The sequence below is a fragment of the Emys orbicularis genome, chromosome 13 (genome assembly GCF_028017835.1).
Source record: "Emys orbicularis isolate rEmyOrb1 chromosome 13, rEmyOrb1.hap1, whole genome shotgun sequence".
Classification (NCBI taxonomy): Eukaryota; Metazoa; Chordata; order Testudines; family Emydidae; genus Emys; species Emys orbicularis.
The window spans coordinates 16,169,997-16,197,941 of record NC_088695.1 but is presented as its reverse complement, the minus strand read 5'-3'; the positions used below and the strand labels follow the sequence as shown (position 1 = coordinate 16,197,941).

The window sequence follows — 27,945 nt, the reverse complement described above, 5'->3', positions numbered from 1 at the left end:
CACCAAATCCCAGCTGCACTTCAGTCTGCATGTAACAATGGACTAGCAGCATCCCTCCATCACAGCTATGTTGTATCGTTTACTCTGTGCTGTTTGGTGCAGTGGCTGTCAGGACACCTGAGCTCTGTTCTTGTCTCTGCTAGTGACCTGCTCTGTGACCTTGGACCAGTCGTCATTTCCCCTCTTTCTGCCTCTACACCCCCCACCCCCTTTGTCTGCCGTGTCTACTAGGACTGTAAAGGCTTTATGAGCAGTGCTGTGTGGCAGATTTTTAAAGGTATTGAAGCACCTAGTGGGATTATCAAAAGCATCAGGGCCCCATCACCTCTTGAAATCAATCAGTTATAGGCTCCTAGGTGCTTATGAAAATCCCACTAAGCACCTAAATACCTTTGGAAATGTAGCCCCATGTCTTACTCTGTTTATATTCTGCACACCCATTTACATCGCTTATACTGAGCCAGCAGCAGTGTGGAACTTGGCCAGGAGGTCTGGGTTCTCCTCCCAGTGAGTCCCGTATGTCCTTGAACAGAGTCAGGATAGACAGGCTTTGGCTGGTTGGTTCAACTCAAAACCGGGGTTTAAAGAGATGAGTCTGTATGAAACATGTTGTGCGCTGCCAACTTTACTGGTTATTCAGTTGTTACCTCCTCACAACTATCCCTTTGAAAGAGAAATCACACAGCTGCAATAGAATAAATGGGTATGAAATCAGGCTCTTATCAGGCAATATTAACGTTCCCCAATTCATTTAAAGTTTAAGGCTGGTTGGAAATTTTCAGCTGTGTTATTTGTAATGGACATTAGCTAAACAACAACAAATCTCAGAATCTCTGTTTTTCTCAAACATTTTGGGATTGTTTTGTAAAAAAAACTGAAAATGTAAAACAAAAACCTTTTTTGGGTTTGAGATAAAAAAATAGTTTTCAGAAGAAAGCTTTCATTTGCCAAAAACTGGGGGAGGGGGGGATTTTGGTTTCGTATTGTAATTCATAGTTATCTTAATTTTCTCCTGTATGTTGATCCCCCCAACATATTTAATTGAAATAGCAAACTTCCTGTACTAGTCTTTGTGGATTTTTTCCCAACATATAACACATTCAGTCATCCAGCACGGGGATTTTTTGGTCAATATCAATCTATATACCAGAATCTAGAAGCTAATGGCACAGGTATCTGAGAATCCTTTCACCCCTCATTCTGGAATTGAACTAGACTCAAGCTTTTGCTCTCTGCAGACGAGCTGTGTGTAGCTAGCTTCGAGCTGCACTGGCATTAAAGGACTGATGCTATGTGAAGGTGATCTATACATGTTCTTTCCTAAGGGCGAGCAGGACTCATGTCCTGGAGCCCTGCACAGCTCAGAAGCAGAGTCCCAGAGGCAAGGGCACAGAAACAAAGGTGATAAAGCCAAAAGGGCCATTCTGATCCTCTAGTCTGACCCCAGCATAACACAGAGCGTACAGTCTCCAGCAGGGTTCCCCGATTCCAGCCCAGCTTCTGTGTTATCTGTGGGCCAGGATTAAAAGATGACGACAGGCACCTACTGGAATTTATCAGTGCTCCTAAGTGAGCCAGGTGGCTAAATCCAATGAACATTCAGTGGCAGTTAGGTACCTAACCTGCTCAGATGCTATTGTAAATCCGAAAAGGCACCTTTCTTCTTCTTTAGGTTCTTAAACCCTTTGTAATCCTGGTCCTGTGTCTATCTTGTTAACTTACAAGGCCTGGAAACATGGGTTCTAGTCCCATTTACCTCCTGTATGTCCTTTGGCAACACTGAGATAGAGTGGCTTTAACTGGTGGTTCAACTCTGAGTCTAAAAGTGCTAGTGTGCATAAAACATAAACTGTGGCTATCAGCTCTGCTGGTTATTCAATTTTTACCTTCCAGTAAAAATCCCTTTGACACCGAAACAAACCCAGTTTCAAGAGAAAAAATGGTTTTGAAATTATGGTATTATTGAACAGTATTAATGTTCCCCACCCTTGTTTAAAGCTCCATTTCAAATTAGAGAAGTTTGGAAATTTAGATTTTTTGTAGTAGTAGTAGTAGTAGTAGTAGTAGGAAAATGAGTTTTTGAACTAAACAAAAATGTTCAGGGAAAGTATCTCCTATACTCCGACCTTTTGTTTTGTTTTGCTGAAATCTTCAAATCCCAATATTCTTTGGTTTACAACGCAAAATTTCCAGTTTACAGTAGTTTTTAGCAGAAAATAAATTAGTTTTTGGTTGCCAAGCCCTGCAAACATTTCTGATTTCTGATATAAAGTCAAAATTATCCACCTTCTTTTTCTCTGACTGGATCTAGATGTCTGACTAGACTGAGAGTTAAATCCTTAAAGAGTTCAAATTGAAACTTATGTTTAGGTTCTTACATTCTCCTGAAAAGAAATCTGACAGGCTCTAGATGCTTGATAATAAAAGTCTTAAAGAGTTCCCATTACAATTCATATATCTATTATTAAATTTCTCTCTATATTAATACCTTCACATATATAATTGAAAGCAAAAATTGATCCTCAAGCACCAGGATTCATTGGTCATCTCTCTCTCATGCCCCCATCACTGTATTATCCAGTGGCAGTTTCCATGTCCCTTCGCTGGATTTCCTGAGTCTCTCTGCAGTTCCTAGCAGACAGGGATCCATGCCACAGATGAGTGCTCCCTGCTCACCTCCTTGGACAGGCTTGGCTGAGAGAAGAAGGACTAAATGGGATCAGAGACTGAAAACTCCTCCCACATTTAGAGCTGATCCTGGCTTGTGCAGGGTTCAGACATGGTTACAGCCCAGGATGTCTCTGCCCTGGGGCTAAATAGTTGAATCCAGTCTCCAAGGCTTTAAGCCCAGCTCTGATCTCACCTCAGGAGCAAACCACCCTGACAACCTGCCCGACTCTAACCCCACAGAGGGAGAACAGCACCCGCCCTGGATCTCACATGATGGCAGCATCCCTGGCAGGACCCTTGGCTAAAAACAAGGCAGGGCAGAAGCCCAAAGCATGTCCCAAGGTGTTTGCAAATTAAAACAGGGATTTCTAACACAGACACATGATCTACAATACCTAAGAGCCTAGTGGCACCAGAATCTCAGCTGGTCTGGAATAGCCTGATCCTTCATTAACACCACATAATCACTTCTGGGAATGCTCTCCTTGGTGTCAGGCATCCATCATGTTTTGTGTGACAAGAAGGCGTCCCTCCTGTTTAGCTTTTAGCCCAGTGGTTAGGGTACTTACCTGGCATGGGGAACACCCAAGTGCAAGTGCCCCCTCTGCCTGAGGAGAAGGGATTTGAAGGGGGATCTGCCACCCAGTGTCCTAATCACTGGGCTGTGGGATATTCCGATGTGGGGCTCCCTCAATCTCTTCAAGCTGTTCCACTTTGGATTAAAGAATCGTTGGGTCAGAGAGGGAGAGAGAGAGAACATGAGAATTACCCTGAAGCCTGGTGGTCTTAGAACTCACCTGGAAGACCCAGTGTCCAGTCCCCCTACTCCAATAACTCTTTAATTATTAATCCAGAGTGGAACAGCTTCAGCTGGAGTGACTGTGAGAGCCTCACATCAGAATACCCCTAAAACTGATGACATGGACAGTGGCACTGCATCCTTTCTCTGTGCAATTCCTTGTCAATGTTGATCTCTCTCTCTCTCTACTCCATTTATCGGTGTGGTGCCTAAAGTCACTGAGGAGTCAAGTCCCAGAATCCTAATTATGGAAAGAAGCCAGAAGGGGAGAGTAATTCCAATACACCAATTGCAGGGCTTTATTTGACTGGGAAAGGAGAGAAATGGAGACAGTGTCAGAGTCTGGTACCAGTTTGGTGTTAGCCTTAAGCCCTATCCATATCCCTAACCCACATTCAACAGGGAATTAAGCATGAGTTTACACCTTTAAACCTTCAATGGGGCCACTCATATGATTAAAGTTAAGAACATGCTGAAGTGGCTGTGGAATCAGGACCATTGTACAGAATATTCAAAGGAAGTGAGTTTTAAATTCATAATCATGAGTGTTTGGAGCAGATCTTCAGCTGGTGTAAATTCTCAGAGATCTATTGACTTCAATAGAGCTATGACAATTTAACTCAGCTGAGGATTGGCCTAAGGATCCCAACGGTGATACTTCCATTTGCTCAGAGAAGCAACCAGAGCATGTTAAAAATGTATCCAGTCAAAACAGCTCAAAGTTCAAACACTAGTGCGTTAGGATGAGCTGTTTGTAAATGAGCGATGGAGTAAGATATAGTCATAAAAATCTTTGATAAATAATGTTTAATAAGGAGTACTTATAAAAAAATCATGATCTGGACATAGACAATCATTAACAGGAAAAGAAGCACAATAATTTTCACAATATTAATTATCTATCTATCTAGCTAATATAATTCACAATCAAATAGAAATCTATCATTATGACTATATGAGGTTGTGTGTTAGGACAAGGAATGGTCCTGTCTGTCTGTCAGTCTATCTAATCAAATGCTTTTGTCTGTCATATATGTAGTGTACACAACCATACACAAAGATGATATTCTAATACTAATAACAGGCCAACTTCTGAGATCCTTTCTCAGCTTGGATGGGAGTAGATCTACCCAAGCTGGCGTATGGAACACCAGATCAGTGCATGTGATGGCACTTTTCCACTTACATCAGGGCTACACCAAAATGACCCCAGATAAGAAATTTACACCAGTGTTCATGTCACTACTGAGTGCTGCCCAGTGACTTTGGACCAGAACCTCATTAGTATTAAACTAGTGGTGTCAATGGGTCTACTCTGCATTGGTGCTAGTCTAGCTGAGATGGGAAGTCTGGCCCTTATATCTCTGTCACACTCACTTTCTCCAGGGTGCTGTCAACCAAATCTTGATCCTTGTGTATATAATCTATTGGCCAAATCCTGATCTCTTTGAAGTGATGGGCTAAAGTGGAATCGGTCCTGGGGCTGGTTTTGTTCAATATCTTCATTAATGATCTGGAGGATGGCGTGGATTGCCTCAGTAATTTTGCAGATGACAGTAAACTGGGAGGAGTGGTAGATACGCTGGAGGGTAGGGATAGTATACAGAAGGACCTAGACAAATTAGAGGATTGGGCTAAAAGTAATCTGATGAGGTTCAACAAAGACAAGTGCAGAGTCCTGCACTTAGGATGGAAGAATCCCATGCACTGCTACAGACTAGGGTCTGAGTGGCTAGGCAGAAGTCCTGCAGAAAAGGATGAAGGGGTTACAGTGGACGAGCAGCTGGATATGAGTCAACAGTGTGCCCTTGTTGCCAAGAAGGCTAACGGCATTTTGGGCTGTATAAGTAGGGGCATTGCCAGCAGATCGAGGGATGTGATCGTTCCCCTCTATTCACCATTAGTGAGGCCTCATCTGGAGTACTGTGTCCAGTTTTGGGCACCACACTACAAGAAGGATGTGGACAAATTGGAAAGAGTCCAGAGGAGGGCAACAAAAATGATTAGGGGGATGGAGCACATGATTTATGAGAAGAGGCTGAGGGAACTGGGATTATTTAGTCTGCAGAAGAGAAGAATGAGAGGGGATTTGATAGCTGCTTTCAACCACCTGAAAGGGGGTTCCAAATAGGATGGATGTAGACTGTGCTCAGTGGTACCTGATGACAGAACAAGGAGTAATGGTCTCAAGTTGCAGTGGGGGAGGTTTAGGTTGGATATTAGGAAAAACTTTTTCACTAGAAGGGTGGTGAAGCACTGGAATGGGTTACCTAGGGAGGTGGTGGAATCTCCTTCCCTAGAGGTTTTTAAGGTCAGGCTTGACACAGCCCTGGCTGGGATGGTTTAGTTGGGAATTGGTCCTCCTTTGAGCAGGGGGTTGGACTAGATGACCTCCTGAGGTCCCTTCCAACTCTGATATTCTATGATTTATTAATCCAAATTTGGCCTCATTATTCCGAGTCAGATTTTCTTTAGGAAACTCTGGAAAACGTTTTTCTTTAAAACAGCCTTTCCACCATAGCAAGAATGACACAGTTTTTACATATTCACTTAGGTTAAAATAATAAAAAGATGCCTAACATATCATTAATTACACAATAATATGCCAACAGTATACACATAATCATTTCAGTAGGAACTAAGCCATGCAGAAACCTCTTTTGCACATTGTGGGGAGCAAACCTTCAGTTCGCTCAGAGAACCCCATCAAAGAGATGACATATGGACAGTCCCAAGAGAGGACAAACATTGAAAATCCTGTCTCACCAAACAATCACTATCTCCTCAGGCCTTTACACTTCCAAAACCTCCTAAAAGAAAGAAACAAACCAAACCACCAACCAAGTAGTTAAGCATAAAATAAGCTAAAAATCTGACAAACAAACTAATAAAAACCACAAAGAACAAATGCATTTGTCATAACTATAAAGGGAAGGGTAACAACCCTCCTGTATACAATACTATAAAATCCCTCCTGGCCAGAGGCACCATAAACCTTTTGACTGTAAAGGGTTAAGAAGCTCAGGTAACCTGGCTGACACCTGACCCAAAGGACCAATAAGGGGACAAGATACTTTCAAATCTTGCGGGGGGAGGCTTTTGTTTGTGCTCTTTGTTTTGGTGGTGTTCGCTCTTGGGACTAAGAGGGACCGGACATCAACCCATGTTCTCCAAATCTTTCTGAACAAGTCTCTCGTATTTCAAACTTGTAAGTAACAGCCAGGCAAGGCATATTAGTTTATCATTGTTTTCTCAACTTGTGAATTTTACCTTTGCTAGAGGGAAGTTTATCCCTGTTTTGTTGTAACTTTGAAACTAAGGTTAGAGGGGGTTCCTCTGGGCTCTTTGAATCTGATTACCCTGTAAAGTTATTTTCCATCCTGATTTTATTTTTAATAAAATCCTTCTTTTAAGAACCTGACTGATTTTTCCATTTTCCAAAGACCCAGGGGTTTGGGCCTTTGATCACTTTGTAACCAATTGGTGAGGCTATTATTCTCAAGCCTCCCCAGGAAAGAGGGAGTAAGGGCTTCGGGAGATATTTTAGGGGAAGAGGAACTCCAAGTGGTCATTTCCTTGTTTCTTGTTAAATCACTTGGTGGTGGCAGCGTACCAGGTTTTAACCTAAGCTGGTAGAAATAACCTTAGGGGGCTTTCATGCGGGTCCCCACATCTGTACCCTGGCGTTGCGAGTGGGGAAGGAACCCTGGAAGCATTCATACCTCAATCTGAGGGCAGGTCTTCACTACAGGGGGGGTCGATTTAAGATATGCAAATTCAGCTACGCGAATAGCGTAGCTGAATTCGACGTATTGCAGCCGACTTACCCCGCTATAGGGACGGCGGCAAAATCGACCGCTGCAGCTTCCCGTCGACGGTGGAGTAAGAGCGTAGATTCGGGGTTGAGCTGGAGGTGGGTTTCAGGTAGGCAAAGGCAGAAGTACAGAGGAACAACGAGACCACAAAGAGGTGAGGGAGGCAGGTGGAGAAGGCTTTATGCCGGCCCTGCTCAGAGGGGATTCTCAGCACTGCTTTGAAGATCTGAACATATGACATAATTATGGAAACAAAGCAGCTTGAGGCTAAGCACATACTAAAGATGAGAAACCTAACTTCAAAGCGGTATGAGTCAGAGCAGGCGAGCTTGAGGACCTGGGGGATTTCACAGAAGAACTGATCCACCATGTTTCCTCCACAGAAAGACATTACAAACGTGTTCCTCGTGTGCAGTGCAGAGTAGAGAATACCATTGATCCAGGCACTGGCTGCCATTTGGACCAAAGCTCTCCTGTTCATCACCATTTCATAGTGCAGTGGTTGGCAGATGGCGACATATCGGTCATACGCCATGATGGTCAGTATGGCAAAATCTGCTGAAACAAAGAAGATGACGAGAAAAATTTGAGCGACACATCCCTAATGAACACCAGATCAATTACGTATTCTGGAATTTCCCATGGATTTGGGGATGGTGACTGAGATGGAGCCGAGGTCTAGGATGGACAGATTCATCAGGAAGAAGTACATGGGGGTGTGAAGATGGTGGTCAAGGGCTATGGCTGTGATGATGAGAATGTTCCCCAGCAGGGATATCAGGTAAAGCACTAGAAACACCACAAAGTGTAAAATCTGCAGCTCACGAACATCAGAGAATCCCAGGAGAAGGAATTCGGTCACGGCAGTTTGGTTGGACATTTTCTTCCTCAGTACATCATGTGATGGCTGTGGAAGGAAGGAGAAAGACAATGGTCAGGATTAGAGCGAAAGAAGGAATGGCCCTGATTCCCCTTTCCCTAATACCTCATTATATGAATGTCAAAGGTGCACAGAACTCATTACTTACAATGAGTAGGTGTTGTTAGTGCTCCTCGCCTCTGACAATCAATAAGTCACATTACCACACTACTAAATTGGGTCAGCTCCTTTAAAGTCAATGGAGCTTCATCACTTTATCCCATTTGAGGATTTTGCCCATGGGGTGGCTTGATAAAATGCAATATAAAGGATGGAACAAAGCGCACTCCAAATCCAACAACTGTTGTAAAGAAGGTCCTTCTATTGCGACCATCAGCAAGCTCAAAACTTGGGTATAAAACTGAAACTAAATTTCTAACAGCTTGATTCCCCCTTTGCAGGGCAATATGACGTAGACTCAACCACAATCATGAATAGCAGCTCATCTGTAATTTTTCTACCCCTAGCTCTACGCCTAGACGGCCGACTCCCTGCTCCCAAATTGATTTATGGCACCAACTCCCAGCAGCACTTCTGCCTGCGGCTAACAATGGACTGGTAGTAAACGTATCATTTACTCTCTGCTGTGTGGTGCACTGGCTGTCAGGACACCTGGGTTCTGTTCTTGTCTCTGCCAGTGACCTGCTCTGTGACCTTGGACCCGTCATTTACCCTCTTTCTGCCTCTGTTTCAACCCCACCCCACCCCCTTCTCTGCCGTGTCTACTAGGACTGTAAGGGCTTTCGGAGAGGAGCTCTGGGGCAGATTTTTAAAGGTATTGAGGCACCTACTGGGATTCTCAAAAGCATCAGGGCCCCAACACCCCTTGGAATCAATGAGTTGTGAGCTCCTAGGTGCTTCTGAAAAGCTCACTCGGCACCTAAATACCTTTGGAAATGTAGCCCCATGTTTTACTCTGTTTCTCTTCTGCACACCCATTTACACCATTTATACTCAGCCAGCTGCAGTTTGGAGCTAGGCCAGGAGGTCTGGGTTCTACTCCCTGTGAGATCCTGTATGTCCTTGAATGGTGGCAGGCTAGACAGGCTTTGGCTGCTTGGTTCAACTCTAACCCAAGGTTTAAAGGGGCTCTTCTGTATAAAACATTCTGTGCACTGCCAACTTTACTGTTTATTCAGTTGTTACCTCCTCACCAACTATCCCTTTGAAAGAGAAATGACACAGATGCAATAGAATAAATGGGTCTGAAATCAGGCCTTATCAGGCAATATTAATGTTCCCCAATTCATTTAAAGTTTAAGGCTGGTTGGAAATTTTCAGCTGTGTTCTTTTTAATGGAGATTGGTTTTTCAGCTGAACAACAAATCTCAGAATCTGTCTGCTGTTCTCAAACATTTTGGAATTGTTTTGTAACAAAACTTAAAACTTAAAAAAAACAAACTGTTTTGGTTTTGAGATTTAAAAAAAAAAATCAGTTTTTAGCTGAAAGTTTTCATTTGCCAATAACTGGGGGAAAATGGATACAAGCTTTTCAGTGAAAAATAAAAAAATTCCTGATGGGAGGAAAAATTCCAATCAGCAGTAGGTATTTGATTAAACTCATAGTAAAGGTCTTAAGCAGTTCGTATTGTAATTCATATTTATCATCTTAATTTTCTCCTGTACGTTGATCCTCCAACATATTTAATTGAAATAGCAAACTTCCTGTACTAGTCTTTGTGGACTTTTTCCCAACAGAAGATACATTCAGTCATCCAGCACTAGGATGTTTTGGTCAATATCTATCTATAGACCAGAATCTAGAAGCTAATGGCACAGGTATCTGAGAATCCTTTCACCCCTCATTCTGGAATTGAACTAGACTCAAGCTTTTGCTCTCTGCAGACGAGCTGTGTGTAGCTAGCTTCGAGCTGCACTGGCATTAAAGGACTGATGCTATGCGAAGGTGATCTATACATGTTCTTTCCTAAGGGCGAGCAGGACTCATGTCCTGGAGCCCTGCACAGCTCAGAAGCAGAGTCCCAGAGGCAAGGGCACAGAAACAAAGGTGATAAAGCCAAAAGGGCCATTGTGCGATTGAACTAGACTCAAACCTAAACCTGTTGCTCTCTGCAGATGAGCTGTGTGTAGCTGGCTTTGAGCTGCACTGACATTAAAGGACTGATGCAGTGGGAAGGTGATTTATTCATGTCTATTTCACAAGGGCTAGAAGGACTCATGCCCTGGAGCCCAGCACAGCTCAGAAGCAGCGACCCAGAGGCAAGGGTAGAGAAACAAAGGTGATAAAGCCCAAAAGATGATAAAGCCATTCTGACCCTCTAGTCTGACCCCAGCATAACACAGAGCTTATGATCTACAGCAGGGTTCCCTGATTCCAGCTCAACTTGTATGTTATCTGGGGGCCAGGATTAAAAGATGGAGACAGGCACCCACTGGGATTTATCAATGCTCCTAAATGAGCCAGGTGGCTAAATCCTATGAACATTCAGTGGGAGTTAGGTACCTGACCTGCTCAGGTGCAATTGTAAATCCCACAAGGCACCTTTCTCCTTCTTTAGGTGCTTAAACCCTTTGTAATCCTGGTCCTGTGTCTATCTTGTTAACTTACAAGGCCTGGAAATATGGCCATTTACCTCCTGTATGTCCTTTGGCAACACTGGGATAGACTGGCTTTAACTGGTGGGTCAACTCTGAGCCGAAAGCTGCTAGTGTGCAGAAAAACTGTGGCTATCAGCTCTGCTGCTTAGTCAAGTTATACCTTCCAGTAACTATCCCTTTGACACAGAAACAAACCCAGTTTCAAGAAAAAAAATGTTTTCGAAACGATGGTATTATTCAACAGTATTAATGTCCCCCCCCCTTTTTCAAAGCTCCATTTCAAATTAGAGATGTTTGGAAATTTAGTGGGTTTTTTTTGTAATAGTAGGAAAATGAGTTTTTCAACTAAACAAAGATGTTCAGGGAATGTATCTCCTATACTCAGATGTTTTGTATTGTTTTGTTGAAATCTGCAAATCCCAATATGCTTTGGTTTGCAACATACAATTTCCAGTTTACAGTAGTTTTTAGTTGGAAATAAATTTGTTTTTGGTTGCCAAACCCTGCAAACATTTCTGATTTCTGATGCAAAGTCAAAATAATCCACCTTCTTTTTTTCTGACTGAATCTAGATGTCTGACTAGACTGAGAATTAAAGCCTTAAGGAGTTCAAATTGTAACTTATTTAGGTTGTTACATTCTGCTGGAAAGAAATCTGACAGGCTCTAGATGTTTGATAATAAAAGTCTTAAAGAGTTTGAATTACAATTCATATCTCTATTATTAAATTTGTCTCTATATTAATACCTTTACATATATAATTGAAAGCAAAAATTTAGTCTGTTGGCTGTTTTGGAATTTTCCCCAGCTTGTGATGCATTTGATCCTCCAGCGTCAGGATTCTTTGGTCATCTCTCTCTCATGCCCCCATCACTGTATTTTCCAGTGGTAGTTTCCATGACCCTTCACTGGATTTCCTGAGTCTCTCTGCAGCCCCTAGTAGACAGGGATCCACTCCACAGGTGGGTGCTCCCTGCTCACCTCCTTGGACAGGCTTGGCTGAGAGACAAAGAACTAAATGGAATCAGAGACCGAAAACTCCTCCCAGCTCTAGAGCTGATCCTGGCTTGTGCATGGTCACAGCCCAGGATGTCCCTGCTCTAGGGCTAAATAGCTGAATCCATTCTCCAAGGCTTTAAGCCCAGCTCTGATCTGATCTGGAGCAAACCACCCTGACAACCTGCCCGACTCTAATCCCACAGAGGGAGAACAGCACCCATCCTGGATCTCACATGATGGCAACATCCCTGGAAGGACCCTTGGCTAAAATCCAGGCAGGGCAGAGGCCCAAAGCATGTCCCCAGGTGTTTACAAAATAAAACATGGATTTCTAACACAGACACATGATCTACAATAGCCAAGAGCCTAGCGGCACCAAAAGGGGCTTCTGGGGGGGGGGTGACAGGAGGCTCCCCTGGGGCTGGTGATCCCCTAGAATGAGGCACTGAAGTGACTGGCTCAGGATCCCGACAGGCTCAGGGGTGTGGAATGGCCCAGAGCCCAGCCGTGTTCAGGGCCCAGTGGGTACAGACTGGGCTGGGAGCAGTGAACGGGGAGGGGAGCAGGGATGTGTTGGCTCCAGCCAGTCACAGAGGAAGCTGCTTCCCTCGCAGCCTGGGGTTCCTGCTCCCCAGAGCCCTGAGATCCTGGCCCTGCAGCCGACACCGACTGTGCAACCTCCATCAGCTGGGACAGACACCCAGCTTGGCCCCTTCGACTGCCCCCTGCTGGGGGGTGGGTGGGAAGAGAGGAGCGGTGGGGGTAGGATGAAAGGGCCAGTTCAAAAATCACAGACCGAGCTCACTGAACCTTCCCAATCCCCATCTCCTCTGCCTTAGTTTCTTCTGTCCCTCCTCGCGGTCAGGTTTCTGCATTTGCCCCCGGTCTCCGCGCTGGGGTTGTGGGGAGGGGTTTGGATGGGGGCAGCTCACACTCAGCCTTTGTGACAGGGTCACACTCTTGTGAGTGAGTCTCACTCACTGAGCAGCAAACCACTGACCCAAACTCACACTGGGCTGTGCTCAGAGCAGACGAGGGGCGTAGGATTCAGCTTTGTTACCCAGTAACACACGACCCAGGTCAGACCGCAGCAGCCAGACCAGCCCCTCCTCCAGCTCAGAAAGCTCGGCCAGCCTTGGCTAATGGGGGCTGGGGCAGTGCTGAGCGGTGGCCACACAACGCAGCTCTCACGTGTCCCAGGAGAGAGGCACAGACACGTCCTCCGTTACCAGTCTGTGCAGCACCCAGCACAATGGGCCCAGTCCAGGCCTCACGGCACCTGGCTCAGTGACACCCATTAACTCAGCCATGGAGGGGTCAGGATGTCAGAGTGACGGGGCCTGGTCAGATACCTGGACAAGTACCAGCAGGTGGCTGTAAGTAGCAGGCAAACTGCCCAGCACTGAGCACATCAGCCTCCAGCTATCAAACAGCTCCAAGCCTGTCAGCTGGGTCCATGCGTGTCCTGGGGTCCCAGGCCCTGACCAGATCCCCAGGCACAATACAGTGAATGTCCCAGTAAAATCCACTCACCTCCGAATCTCTTCAGCACCTCCCTCATGTCAAGGGAAATTTTATACACAGTCTTCAGGTCAGTAGAAACAGCTTCTGGTTCCTGGAGTTTCACATTCTCACTCCTATGAAGAAAACGTCCCATCATCACTCAGCTGCTCTGTACACACATCATCCCAGAACCACCACCCAGAATATAAGAGCAATGAAAATGGGAAACACCTGCTCAATGTGCTTTTCACATCCTGAAAGGAAAAAGAGAATCAATGTTCTGTACTAACACAATGTGCATAAAACTGAGTGAGTCTCACTCTGGGCATCACACTTTCATCTAGAAAATAGATCAACCCTCCCAGGCTCCACTGTTTTGTGGTAAACTCTCATACACCATTTTGCATTAACACTTGTTTCATTTATGTAGGTGAGACAGGAATTTAGCTAAAGCGTTCTCCCTTCTAGGGACCCAACCCATCAGTATCTGTATTTATCGCTTGTGTTGTGTCCAGTGTTCTGAGCTAAACCCCATCCCTGTTCTGACTCCAGTATCATTTTTGTATCATCCATTTAATCTCCCACGGCCTCACTGGGTCTCCATGAGGAGAATTCCCCTCTAACATGAACTGCGATATTTTGGAACTGATGGAGCCCTTAGCCGGATGTTCTGTTTGTCTGTAAACCACAGAACACATTTACTCTAATTGTTGGGATCCAGACCCAGGGATCTGAGTTATAATTCTGGAAGGGTGGAGAATTTTGATGCTGTCTCACTTTTAGCAGCTCGAAAACTGGTTGCTGACACTTCTCTATCTCTGTGATCAGCTGCTGCAGAGAGGAGCTTTGCTGGGAGAGTTTGGTGACATTTTCCTGTAGTCTCTGCAGAGTCTTCCTCTCCTCCTCCTCCTCCTCCAGGCTCTGCAGAAGCAGCTGCTCCTCCTCTCTCAGCAGTGTGTGCAGTTTCTTAAATTCACCTGCAATCATCTCTCTCTTATTCTTCACTTTGCTCTGGAGATAGAAAAATAGGAAAGACGCAGAGAAAAGTGAGCCAGATGCTGCGTTACACAGGCTAGACCTCTGTCCATGAAGCAGGGGATATTAGACCAGTATCATATTTGTAAGGATATTTACTTTTTTGGGAACTGTACCATAAAGGGTTTGTTTTAGTTCAGAATTAATAAGGCCAGTTCCATAGCGAGGTTGTCTAGGGTGTTTTGTAAAGCTGAAGTATGTTATTGCAGGTGGCATGGGACGGACACAGTGGAGTGGGCAGAAATCAAGGGAACAGGAGAGATTTACAGGAGGCTTCCCAGGGCATCCGTGGGGAGATTTGGGTGCCAAGTGTTGGGCCCTCAGACACCAAGGGGAGCCGTCGCAGCGGGTTGTGGGTGATGCTCCTTCTATGACAACCTGCTCCCAGGGCTGCAAAGTTCAGGACATTGGGCGCCATCCTGAGGCTCACATGGGTGTTGGGCACCCAGGGCATTGTCAGGGCTGGCTTTGGCCTCACCCAGCCTGGCAGAGTGCCCCATGCCCATGTGACCAGTGCCCCTGGGATCGCAGCCTTTAGGGAGCCCTCTAGGCTCACAGAGCAGCGGGTTGGCTGATGCCAGCTGTATCCCCACCTGCTCTCTGAAAGGAGCCGTGGGAACAATGCTGAGCTGGTGCTGATCCTGGCTGGGGGAGGGGCTGGCTACTCTGCACTAGCCTCTCTAGCTCCCCTGCAGCTCAGCACAGAGGTGCTGGGTGACCATGGGGGGAGCCTGCCCCCCCCAGTGAGACTCGGGCCACAGTGATGTTGGGGAAAGTCCCTCTTACTCTCCCTGAGATGCCAACATGGCCAGGGGCTTCAGCAGCTTCCCCCGCCCTTGTCCCCTGCCCCAGAGCCCTCCTCCCTGAAACCCCAGTACGTGAGCCCCAGCCCTTCCCCACACCAGTCTGTGCCTTGTGCTGACCCCCCCATCTTCCCTGTGCGGGGCTCTAACCCGTCCGTCTGTCCAGCTCCCTGTGTGGTGGGGGAGGGGCTGTGCTCAGTGTCTGTCTGAAGAGGCAGCTGTTTGAGCACTGTAACTTCCACCTCCTGCCTCTGGCCCAGCTAACCCGAGTCCCCAGCACAGCCTCCAGCACCCCTGGGCCCATCTGCCAATGGGCTTTGGACACGGACTCATCCGCTAGACCACCCCCACCCTGCCCGTGGGAGCGCTGCAGCCATGGGGCACTCAGACAACTCGGGTACAGCTCTGACAAGCCCCAGCTCCCTCAGGAGCCCCTGCTGGCACCTGCCCCAGGCTTTGTGCATGTGGCCTGGGCCCTGCAAAGGGCCATGGGCCTGCAGCCTCCTTCCCCTCCTGCCCCCTGGGAGCTGTTGAGTTACAGCTAATTCAAGTGGCGCAGCATTATCATATCCCTAACATCTCCCACCATCAGAGACGTAGAGCGCATCCTTCATGGGACCTGTCACCTCCCGGCCCTGCTCCCACCCATGGGGATACTCCCCACCTGGCTCAGGCCCATGACAGCCCCTCTCAGTGGGTGACTGGCAGCCCCTGCTGGGCCTCGTCTCACAGTCGCTGGGGCTGCAGTTACTCTGCCGAGTGACACTGATCATTGGGCCACGGCCTCTGGTGATGTAGGACGTAACTCGTTCTCATGGGGCAATAATCAATGGTTTCAGAACCACCCCAGTGACTCTTCAAAGGGGCAGCCGTCTCCAGGGCGCTGGCTGGGCACTTTGCTGGACACATTCAAACCTGGGTGTTAATTGTTATCCACCTAAATCCCTACTGTCTGAGGAACTGACCTCCAACTGCTTCAGGTGCAGCAGTGGGAGCTGCTGCGGTTCTGTCCTCTGGAAACCAGCCCACTTCCGCCGGGCTCTAAATATGGCTTCAGATGCAGAACCAGAGGCACCCAGCTCTGAGCATTTCTGCTCTTGTAAATGGCCATTTTTATCTGAATAGTGGGACACCTACTTCTCCTCTCATCCCTGCTGCTGGCGTCTTCCTCACACCCCCCATGCTCCAGGCAGGGATTTCACTGGAAAAGGCAGGTAAACCAGAACGGACATTTTGTCCCATGTGTATTCATCACCTGGCTACAGACAAGCACAGGGACAATGACAGTAACAGTAGCAGGTGACTGGCATGAAAAGGCCATGTGATGACAACAGAGGCTGCAAAGTGGCCGAGCACTGCCTGGCTTGACTCTGACCTGCCCATGGCTCTGCTCACTCAGGGGGTATCCACACTGCAATGAAGATGTGACAGCAACATGTGTAGACACACCCAGGCTACCTTTGATCTAGCTAGCTCGGACACTGGTAGGCATGAAGCCGCAGCAGCATGGGCTGTACACGCCCACCCAGACCCCTGGGTATTATTCAGTGACTAGCCTACAGTTAGCTGTTGGGACCATGTAGATGCAGATTGGGCAGATTTTCCACAGAGCTCCTGTCATAACTATAAAGGGAAGGGCAACAGCTCTCCTGTGTACAGTACTAAAATCCCTCCTGGTCAGAGACTCCAAAATCCTTTTACCTGTAAAGGGTTAAGAAGCTCGGGTAACCTGGCTGACACCTGACCCAGAGGACCAATAAGGGGACAAGATACTTTCAAATCTTGGGCGGGGGGGGGAAAAGGCTTTTGTGTGTGCTCTTTGTTTTAAGGGGTTGTTCGCTCTTGGGACTGAGAGGGACCAGACATCAATCCAGGTTCTCCCCATCTTTCTAAACAAGTCTCTCTTATTTCAAAATTGTAAGTAAAAGCCAGGCAAGGCGTCTTAGATTTACTTTGTTTTCTCAACTTGTAAATGTACCTTTTACTAGAGTGTTTATCGTTGTTTGCTACACTTTGAACCTAAAACAGAGGGGAGTCGTCTGAGCTCTTTAAGTTTGATTACCCTGTAAAGTTATTTTCCATACTGATTTTACAGAGATGATTTTTACCTTTTTCTTTAATTAAAAGCCTTCTTTTTAAGAACCTGATTGATTTCTCCCTGTTTTAAGATCCAAAGGGGGTTTGGATCTGTATTCACCAGGGAATTGGTGAAAGGTGTCTCAAGGCTTCCCCGGGAGGGAATTCTTGTGATGGTGGCAGCGGACCAGAGCTAAGCTGGTAGATAAGCTTAGAAGTTTTCATGCAGGCCCCTACATTTGTACCCTAAAGTTCAAAGTGGGGATACAGCCTTGACATGGTGGCGCAGCGGTGGAGATCGTTTTAAACCCAAAAGCCAGTAAGAGATTTTTTTTTTCCTTCTAGCTGCTTGGAATGCAGAGCTGAAGGTAGACGCATATCTTATCTCTCCTTGCCTGAAGGCAGAGGTGTTAAGTTTTTTTTAACAAGGTCCTTTGTTAAGAGAAGTGTTCAAATAAGCAAACAAACTTGACTGGTAAAAGGAATTTACAAGCTGAATTGTTTTTTTTCTTTTTACATCCTCGGGAGTAGCTTGTTAGAAAGTCTCTGTTAACTCAGCAGCAGCCAGAGCTAAGTACATCCCAGTTTCAGTCAACTGCAGAGGGGGTGACGCAGCACAAAAACACAGAAAAATGACTACCAAAGAAGTAGCTAACAAAATAGAACTGGCCAAACTAGAAGCAGAAGAAAATGAAAGAAAACATCAGAGACTGCTTCAAATTAAAAAACTTGAAGAGGAGGCCAAAGAGGAGGCCCATAAAAGAGAAGAGAAAGCCAAAGAGGAGGCACACAAAAGAAAGATGGAGCTGGAAAAAGCCAAAGAGGAGGCGAGAGAAAAAGAAAGGAAGCATGAACTGGAAGCAGCAAAGGCTAAGCAGGATGCATCAGGCCATCCTAGCAACTCCTCTCCAGGTACCACTTCCCATCCCAGAAAATTCCCCACCTACAAGGCAGGCGATGATACTGAGGCCTTCTTAGAAAATTTTGAAAGGGCCTGCCTTGGATACAGCATCGCTGCAGACCAGTACATGGTAGAGCTGAGGCCGCAGCTCAGTGGACCCTTAGCAGAGGTGGTGGCTGAAATGCCTAAGGAACACATGAACAGTTATGAACTTTTTAAAAACAAGGCCAGACTCAGAATGGGGCTAACACCCGAGCATGCCCGTCGGCGGTTCAGAGCCCTAAGGTGGAAACCAGAGGTGTCATTTACCCGGCATGCCTACCACATTGACAAAAATTGTGATGCCTGGGTATCAGGAGCAAATGTTAAATCTCTGGAAGATCTGCTTTCCCTAGCAAAAATGGAGCAGTTTTTAGAGGGTGTTCACATCCTAGATAGGAAGCCCAAAACTGTAACCGAGGCGGGGGAGATTGGAGCCAAATGGGTGGAGGTGACAGAAAAGAAAAAAGCTAGTAGCAGTTGGAGCGAATATCAGAAGGGGCAAGCCGAAACAAAACCTTATCACCGGGGACAACCCAAGGCCCCACCCACATCCCAAGGGAAACCCCAGACGCCTTCTCACCCCACCACACCAGTCTCCATCAACCAACATCGCCCCGGTGATAACTTAGCAGGGCGATGTTTTAAATGTAATGAACTGGGGCATATAAAGGCTCACTGCCCCAAGAACCCCAACCGATTACAGTTCATTACACCCCAATCACACCACAGATCCCCAGACCCAGATGCCTCTCTCATACCCTCGGAGCGAAGGGAAACCTTGAGAGTGGGCGGAAAGAAGGTTATCGCTTGGAGGGACACTGGGGCACAAGTGTCAACTATCCACCAATCCCTAGTGGACCCCAAACTCATCAACCCTGAGGCTACAGTGACAATTCAACCCTTCGTGTCACAGTCTGTAACCTTGCCTACAGCCCAGTTGCATGTCCAGTACAAGGGCTGGTCAGGAATGTGGACTTTTGCAGTCTATGACAATTATCCCATTCCCATGCTGCTGGGGGAAGACTTGGCCAACCATGTGAAGCTAGCCAAGAGGGTGGGAATAGTCACCCGCAGCCAGGCTAAGCAAGCTTTCACCCCCATCCCTGTTCCTGAGCCGTCCACCAGGGCCCCGTCTGTGTTACCAGAGACCCAAACAACGGTGGTGGAACCGGATCCCCTGCCAACGACTGCAACAGCCGTAGTGGATCCAATCCCAGAGACCCAGAACCGGAACTGGCAACGCAACCAGCACCAGAACCATTGCCAGCACTGAGTCCAGCGCTTGCAAGCCCGTCTACAACTCCAATGCCAGACGGCACCAGCGAGTCTGAACTGGTGGAAGCAGCAGATAACCCTACCCAAGAGGCTCAGCCAGAGCCTGAAATACCACATAGTGCACCAGCGGACAGCGGTTCACAGTCAATGGAAACAGCCCCAGCACCTGCATCGCTTCCAGAGGGACCAAGCCTCAGTCCACAGTCCAAGGAGGAACTGATGTCTCCAGCATCAAGGGAACAGTTCCAGGCCGAGCAGGAAGCAGATGACAGCCTTCAGAAAGCTTGGGCGGCGGCACGGAGCACCCCACCGCCTCTCAGCTCTTCTAACCGATCCCGGTTTGTTGTAGAACAAGGACTTTTATACAAGGAGACTCTTTCTGGTGGGCACCAGGAAGACTGGCATCCTCAAAGACAGTTGGTAGTTCCCACTAAGTATCGGGTAAAGCTCTTGAGCTTAGCCCATGATCATCCCAGTGGCCATTCTGGGGTGAACAGAACCAAAGACCGGTTGGGGAAGTCCTTCCACTGGGAGGGAATGGGCAAGGACGTTGCTAATTATGTCCGGTCTTGTGAGGTGTGCCAACGAGTGGGAAAGCCCCAAGACCAGGTTAAAGCCCCTCTCCAGCCACTACCCATAATTGAGGTCCCATTTCAGCGAGTAGCTGTGGATATTCTGGGTCCTTTCCCAAAGAAGACACCCAGAGGAAAGCAGTACGTACTGACTTTCATGGATTTTGCTACCCGATGGCCGGAAGCTGTACCCTTAAGCAACACCAGGTCTAACAGTGTGTGCCAGGCATTAGCAGACATTTTTGCCAGGGTAGGGTGGCCCTCCGACATACTTACAGATTCGGGAACTAATTTCCTGGCAGGGAACATGAAAAACCTGTGGAAAGCTCATGGGGTGAATCACTTGGTTGCCACCCCTCATCACCATCAAACCAATGGTCTGGTGGAGAGGTTTAATGGAACTTTGGGGGCCATGATACGTAAATTCGTAAATGAACACTCCAATGATTGGGACCTAGTGTTGCAGCAGTTGCTTTTTGCCTACAGGGCTGTACCACATCCCAGTTTAGGGTTTTCACCATTTGAACTTGTGTATGGCCGCGAGGTTAAGGGGCCATTACAGTTGGTGAAGCAGCAATGGGAGGGGTTTACGCCTTCTCCAGGAACTAACATTCTAGACTTTGTAAGCAACCTACAAAGCACCCTCCGACACTCTTTGGCCCTTGCTAAAGAAAACCTAAAGGATGCTCAGGAAGAGCAAAAGGCCTGGTATGATAAACATTCCAGAGAACGGTCCTTCAAAGTAGGAGACCAAGTCATGGTCTTAAAGGCGCTCCAGGCCCATAAAATGGAAGCGTCGTGGGAAGGACCATTCACGGTCCAGGAGCGCCTAGGAGCTGTTAGCTATCTCATAGCCTCCCCCACCTCCAACATAAAGCCTAAGGTATACCATGTTAATTCTCTTAAGCCCTTTTATTCCAGAGAATTAAACGTTTGCCAGTTTACAGCCCAGGAAACAGATGACGCGGAGTGGCCTGCAGGTGTCTACTACGAAGGAGAAAGGAATGGTGGCGTGGAAGAGGTGAACGTCTCCACGACCCTGGGACGTCTGCAGCGACAGCAGATCAAGGAGCTGTGCACAAGCTTTGCACCGATTTTCTCAGCCACTCCAGGATGGACCGAACGGGCATACCACTCCATTGACACAGGTAATGCTCACCCAATTAGAACCCCACCCTACCGGGAGTCACCTCATGCCCAAACTGCTATACAAAGGGAGATCCAGGACATGCTACAGATGGGTATAATCCGCCCCTCTACCAGTGCATGGGCATCTCCAGTGGTTCTAGTTCCCAAACCAGATGGGGAAATACGCTTTTGCATGGACTACCGTAAGCTAAATGCTGTAACTCGTCCTGACAACTATCCAATGCCACGCACAGATGAGCTATTGGAGAAATTGGGACATGCCCAATTCATCTCTACTTTAGACTTAACCAAAGGGTACTGGCAAGTACCACTAGATGAACCCGCTAAGGAAAGGTCAGCCTTCGTCACCCAGGCAGGGGTGTATGAATTCAATGTACTTCCTTTCGGGTTGCGAAATGCACCCGCCACCTTCCAAAGACTTGTAGATGGTCTCCTAGCGGGATTGGGAGAATCTGCAGTTGCCTACCTCGATGATGTGGCCATTTTTTCTGATTCATGGACAGAACACCTGGAGCACCTGAAAAAAGTCTTTGAGCGCATGCGGCAGGCAGGACTAACTGTTAAGGCTAAAAAGTGTCAAATAGGCCAAAACAGAGTGACGTACCTGGGGCACCAGGTGGGTCAAGGAACTATAAATCCCCTACAGGCCAAAGTGGATGCTATCCAAAAGTGGCCGGTTCCAAAGTCAAAGAAACAGGTCCAATCCTTCTTAGGCTTGGCCGGATATTATAGGCGATTTGTACCACACTACAGCCAAATCGCCGCCCTGCTGACAGACCTAACCAGAAAGAAACAGCCAAATGCAGTTCAGTGGACTGATAAGTGTCAAAAGGCCTTTAACCAGCTTAAGGCAACACTCATGTCTGACCCTGTGCTAAGGGCCCCAGACTTTGACAAACCGTTCCTAGTAACCACAGATGCGTCCGAGCGAGGCGTGGGAGCAGTTTTAATGCAGGAAGGACCAGATCAAGAATTCCATCCTGTCGTGTTTCTCAGCAAGAAACTGTCTGAGAGGGAAAGCCACTGGTCAATCAGCGAAAAGGAATGCTACGCCATTGTGTACGCGCTGGAAAAGCTACACCCATATGTTTGGGGACGGCGCTTCCAACTACAAACAGACCATGCTGCGCTACAGTGGCTTCATACTGCCAAGGGAAATAACAAAAAACTTCTTCGGTGGAGTTTAGCTCTCCAAGATTTTGATTTTGAAATACAACACATTTCGGGAGCTTCTAACAAAGTGGCTGATGCACTCTCCCGGGAAAGTTTCCCAGAGTTAACTGGTTAACAATTGTTCTTGTAATAAAAAATATTGTTAGTTTTTATATAATCAGTAGTATGTCTAAAGGTACATGTGTCTTGTTAACTCTGTTTTCTCCTAGAACTCCAGGAAGAAATCACAGCCAGTGTGGAACCGAACGTCCAACACTACCTGTGATTTGGGGGGCGTGTCATAACTATAAAGGGAAGGGTAACAGCTCTCCTGTGTACAGTACTAAAATCCCTCCTGGTCAGAGACTCCAAAATCCTTTTACCTGTAAAGGGTTAAGAAGCTCGGGTAACCTGGCTGACACCTGACCCAGAGGACCAATAAGGGGACAAGATACTTTCAAATCTTGGGGGGAGGAAAGGCTTTTGTGTGTGCTCTTTGTTTTAAGGGGTTGTTCGCTCTTGGGACTGAGAGGGACCAGACATCAATCCAGGTTCTCCCCATCTTTCTAAACAAGTCTCTCTTATTTCAAAATTGTAAGTAAAAGCCAGGCAAGGCGTCTTAGATTTACTTTGTTTTCTCAACTTGTAAATGTACCTTTTACTAGAGTGTTTATCGTTGTTTGCTACACTTTGAACCTAAAACAGAGGGGAGTCCTCTGAGCTCTTTAAGTTTGATTACCCTGTAAAGTTATTTTCCATACTGATTTTACAGAGATGATTTTTACCTTTTTCTTTAATTAAAAGCCTTCTTTTTAAGAACCTGATTGATTTCTCCTTGTTTTAAGATCCAAAGGGGATTTGGATCTGTATTCACCAGGAGTTGGTGAAAGGAAGGAGGGGGGAAGGGTCAATTTCTCCTTGTTTAAGATCCAAGGAGTTTGGATCTGTATTCACCAGGGAATTGGTGAAAGGTTTCTCAAGGCTTCCCAGGGAGGGAATTCTTGAGATGGTGGCAGCGGACCAGAGCTAAGCTGGTAGATAAGCTTAGAAGTTTTCATGCAGGCCCCTACATTTGTACCCTAAAGTTCAAAGTGGGGATACAGCCTTGACAGCTCCACACCCACAACTGGGTTTGATGTACAGAAGAGCTCAGCTCCCAGCATCGCCCCAGCCCAGCCAGCTGAGTGACTCTGAACCTCACCCATGGGGGCAAATCATCCTCCCAGCTCCAGTGTCTGTGGGTGCAGAGCGAGGAGGAACAATCTGTTTCCTCCAGGCTGCAGAGAAGCTGCAGAGCTTTGTCGTGGAGGCCACTGAAAACCGATGGCTGGAGCAGCCGACACACCATCCTCATGTGCAGGAGGGAAACAGGAGCCATGTAATAGTGAAAACACTGCACCCAATATTGAGAATTTGCCCCTCTCAGAGATCTCAGGGGTGGGTCTGCACCACTGTACAAGGGCCAGGAACTGCCCCTCCCCCTCTGCCTGCAGGAGCTGCTGCACTGAGATCCCCACCAGAGAGACAGCCTGATGCTGCCAGCACCCTGGATGGGAGGTACCATAGGCCAGGGAAGGCTCAGCCTCCCCCAACAGGATGCAGCACCACTCCCTTTGGGGGCAGGCTGCAGACCTGCCGCCTTTAGAGTGCTGCCTGTGCTCCACACGGAGCGTTCGCTCCTGCTATTTCCCCAAAGCCCACAGCACCCGCCGCTTGCTGGCTGTCAACTGTGTGGGGGGCCCTGTCACTTGCTCCTCTCTGCCCCTGTCACTCACCCTTAAGGCAGGAGGGGGCAGAAAGGAGCAAGCGGCAGGCGAGAGGGCCTGTGGGGCAGAAGGGGGGGGGGATAGGCGCCAACTTCTGCTCACGCCTGTGGGTGCTTGACTCCTCTCTACCCCGTGGCCCCACCCTGACTCCACCCCTGCCCTGACCCAACTCCACCCCCTCCTTGCCCCTATTCCAGCTCCTTCCTCAAATAACCACCCCTGCCTCTTCCCCGCCTCCTCACCTGAGCATGCTGTGTTCCCGCTCCTCCCCCCTCCGTCCCTCCCAGAGTTTGCTACGCCGCCAAACAGCTGTTTGGCAGCGGCAAGCGCTGGGAAGTAGGCAGAGGGGCAGGGACGTGGCACGCTCAGGGGAGGAAGCAGGGAGGGGAGTTTGGCTGCCGGTGGGTGCAGAGCACCCACTAAATTTTCCTCATGGGTGCTCTGGGGCTGGAGTTGGTGCCTACGGTGTTGTAGCCTATGAGGTGCGGGAGAGGAGCAAGCTGCAACAGTGAACAGTGAGCAGGGAGCCTCTGGGGAGGGGGCTGAGTGGGAGCGGGGCATGGGGCAGAACAGGAGTGCAGTGTGGGCAGGGCTTCGGGAGAGGAGGCCAAATGGGGGTGGACCAGTGGGCAGGGCGATAATCCAGGCACAGGGGATGATCCAGGTACACTCACCCAGCCTCCCCAATGCTGGAGGCATGCGCTGCCCATGGCCGGCACCAAGCCTGTGCAACAGAGCAAACAACCAGAGCAGGTTCATAACTTCATCCTGGACGGCCCCCCCTCATTCCTGGGAATGCTGCAGGGGGAAGAGCTCAGGGAGGAATAAACCCAGACACCCACCTGCCACTCTGTGGTTCTCCTCCTCTTTACATGTCAGAGCCAGGGCCTCTTCCAGCTCCTTTCTCAGAGGGCCCAGGGCTCCCTGGAGTTTCACCTGCAGGGGCATCGTGTGCGATAAACAGCCATTAGTCTGCCTGTCCGATGGGTGGGACAGTACTGTCCATATTGGTATTTCATAAATGAGCAGTAAATATGCTGGAAGCGAGCAGCAGACTCAGCTGTGCCGGCCCCAAAGGCCTCATGGGAGCAGAGATGCCAGTCTCAGAGCAGGGGATCTGCTTCGTGCAGACACTCAGGACTTCTCAAGGCCTGTGTTTTAGCTAAAGCTTCACATCACTGAGCACAGGCCAGAGGGGAAAGAGCTGGGAAGGTTCTGAACGATCCCTCCAGCCGGTGAGAGTGAAGAGGTTGGCACAGCACCTCGCTCCACAGTACCCCAGACCCAGGCCAGGAACAAGACCCCACTGTGCTCTCGTCTGTCCAGGCTCCCATGTGGCCTCCCTCAGGCAGCAGCTGAGCACCTGAGCCAGCGCAGTCCCATTAACTGTACAGGGTAAAGCTGTGATGTGGCTGGAGGTAAGTGAGGAACAGGGAACACACTCGGTCTGGGGGAATATGCCACCCATAATTATAACTGCTCCAGAGCTGTAATACCCCAGGGCTCTCTTCCCCTTTGACAGCGTGTGATTCATTCACACAGCACAGCAACGTGCTCCTGCCCCGTCAGCGCCGCTCTGTGCAACACCCATGGCAGCCCCCCAGAGCCCCCTCCAGAAATTTCCCCATTTCACTCTCTCTTCTCTGAGCCCTCAAGTTCTGTCCTCCTCTCTGCCCAAGTGCCCAGGCTGCTGCTGCAGCTGCTGCTGAGAGCTCCTGGGGTGCTGTTCGGTGACACCCCTGTGGTGCTGCTGCAGGGAAGCAGTGAGGGAGGGAGCCAGCTGGGGTTAGTGAGAGACAGGAGGTGGAAAAGCAGCCTTTGCATCCAGCAAAACAGCTTCGTAAATGAGCAGGGATCAGGGGGAGGGGAGAGAGAGGGGGGGAGGTGGCTGGATTCTTTGAAGCTCCACCCACAAAATAAGTTCAGCCCATGTGAGTAACCAAAAGGAGACACCATGATCTGTTCACAGTGGATGGTGCATTGTTCAAAACAGGATGGAGTTGCTGATTGGCTCTAAGGGGCTTCTGGGGCCGGACTCCCCTCATGGGGCTAGAATGTACCCCTGGGCTCCACTGGGCTCTCTGGGGGGAAATAAGAGGTGGCATCTCCCAAACATCACCTGCTTGTGGCACTGGAAGGAGGCGTCCCTGGCAATAAATGGTGCTGAGCTGTAATTCTCCCTCTCTGCTCTCACATGGGGAGTGAAATAAGTAACAGTGTTGATATTTAAATGATCAGTTCTCCAGTCTCAAAATAACACACTCACCTAGACTGGCCTGCAGCTCTTGTGATTTAAACCTCACTGATGGTTAACACCGGCTGTTGTGTAAAAAGTCCCCTTATTTCAGCAGTGGAAGCTGAGGTTGAAAAGCATTCAGAAACTCAGAGAAAAGTTTCCCACATAGGTATCTTTTAAGACTTGATATTCTGATTCTGTCGCCACACTGCCAGATCATTAATTTTGTGATAGCATCTCCTGTACAATGAAGGCTTTACAGAGCTTAATGATGTGTCACACCTGTGCCAGGTAACTTGCAGTGAAATCAGCCTGTAATTAAAAATCCAAAATTATTACCCATTAAACTTGCCAGCAATTCCCTACCTTGTACTCCTGGGCAGCGTCCTTCATGGAAACCACCGTGTGATCTCTGTGATCCCGGGACAGATGGCAAACCACACAGACAGAACTTTGATCCTCTTCACAGAACAGTTTCAGAGTCTCCTAGTGTTCCCCACACACCCTCTCTCCTTCTGCTCCCTTTGCTGCCTGTAAACTCAACCGTTTGGCTTTTTCCACAACATTTGCCAGCCGCCTGTTCGGCCTGAGGTTTCGCTGTTGCACAGTTTCTCTGCACTGAGGGCAGGAGACGTCTGTATTCGATCCCTCCCAGCACTGGGTGAGGCAGGCTCGGCAGAAATTGTGCCCACAGTCTATAATCACTGGGTCCTTAAAATACTCCAGACAGATGGGGCATGTAGCTTCCTCCTGGAGACTTTCCACGGGGTTATCTGTGGCCATGGCTCCCTCTGGACAGCGTAACAGGGTTAGTCTCACTTTTGGGAGCTCAGAAATATGCCCCACCTGCAGCAGCAGCCGGGTGTTTCCCTTCCTGGAACTGACTCAGGCTGTTTGCGGAGCTGGAGCCAGATCACTGGTAACATTCCAGTCCTGGAAGCTTTGGTGAGCAATCTCCCAATAAGGCTCCGATCCTGCAATCAGCCCCCTCTGCTGGTGTGGGGGGTCACTGGGGCTTCACATGGACATCAGCTTCCCCTTGTCCTGATGAGCTGACAGAACTGCGTGTCTAAGGAGTGATATTTAGGCTTGGCAGAATTCATTTGATTTAATATGTAATTTTGACTGATAAATATATAAACATTCTTACAAATAAATATTAATCTTATCTATTTAAACTTTCACAGTTTCAGTTTTTATCAATATTATTGTTCACAGTTGTGGGAAATTGGGGGGGGGGGATCAGACAATATTTTAGTCAGACAATTATTTTATGACAGTAGACACAGATTCAAAAAGCTAAAGTGTAACTGTTAAAACACAAATTGTCAACATCTCATGACAAAACATGCTACGTAAATATCCTTAAATTAAACTCTCGTAAGTTCTCAAGCAGCATTTTTCTTACAGTACCTATTTGTAAATTTCAGTTCTTATCAATGGAAATGTTTTTTAATCAGTTTGTGTGTGCAAAGTGAAATCAACATTTACTGACATCTACCGATAAAATCTAATCCTTTCAAGTCTAGGGATATTCAATTCACAGGCCAAAAAAATTGGTTAAGCTGGAATCAGTGTTTCAAAGGCTTGATTCTAACGTACGCTAAGGCAGCTCTGCCTCAGTGTAAAGGAGACGTAGTGTCAAAAGTGTTGCCAACATTCATGATTTTATGA

General features: G+C 47.8%; 1 pseudogene; it reads right to left on the bottom strand.

Moving 5' to 3' along the window:
- Positions 1 to 27,067, bottom strand: part of LOC135888202 (E3 ubiquitin-protein ligase TRIM39-like) — a 178,338-nt pseudogene extending 151,271 nt beyond the window's left edge.
- Positions 27,068 to 27,945: the final 878 nt, after the last annotated feature.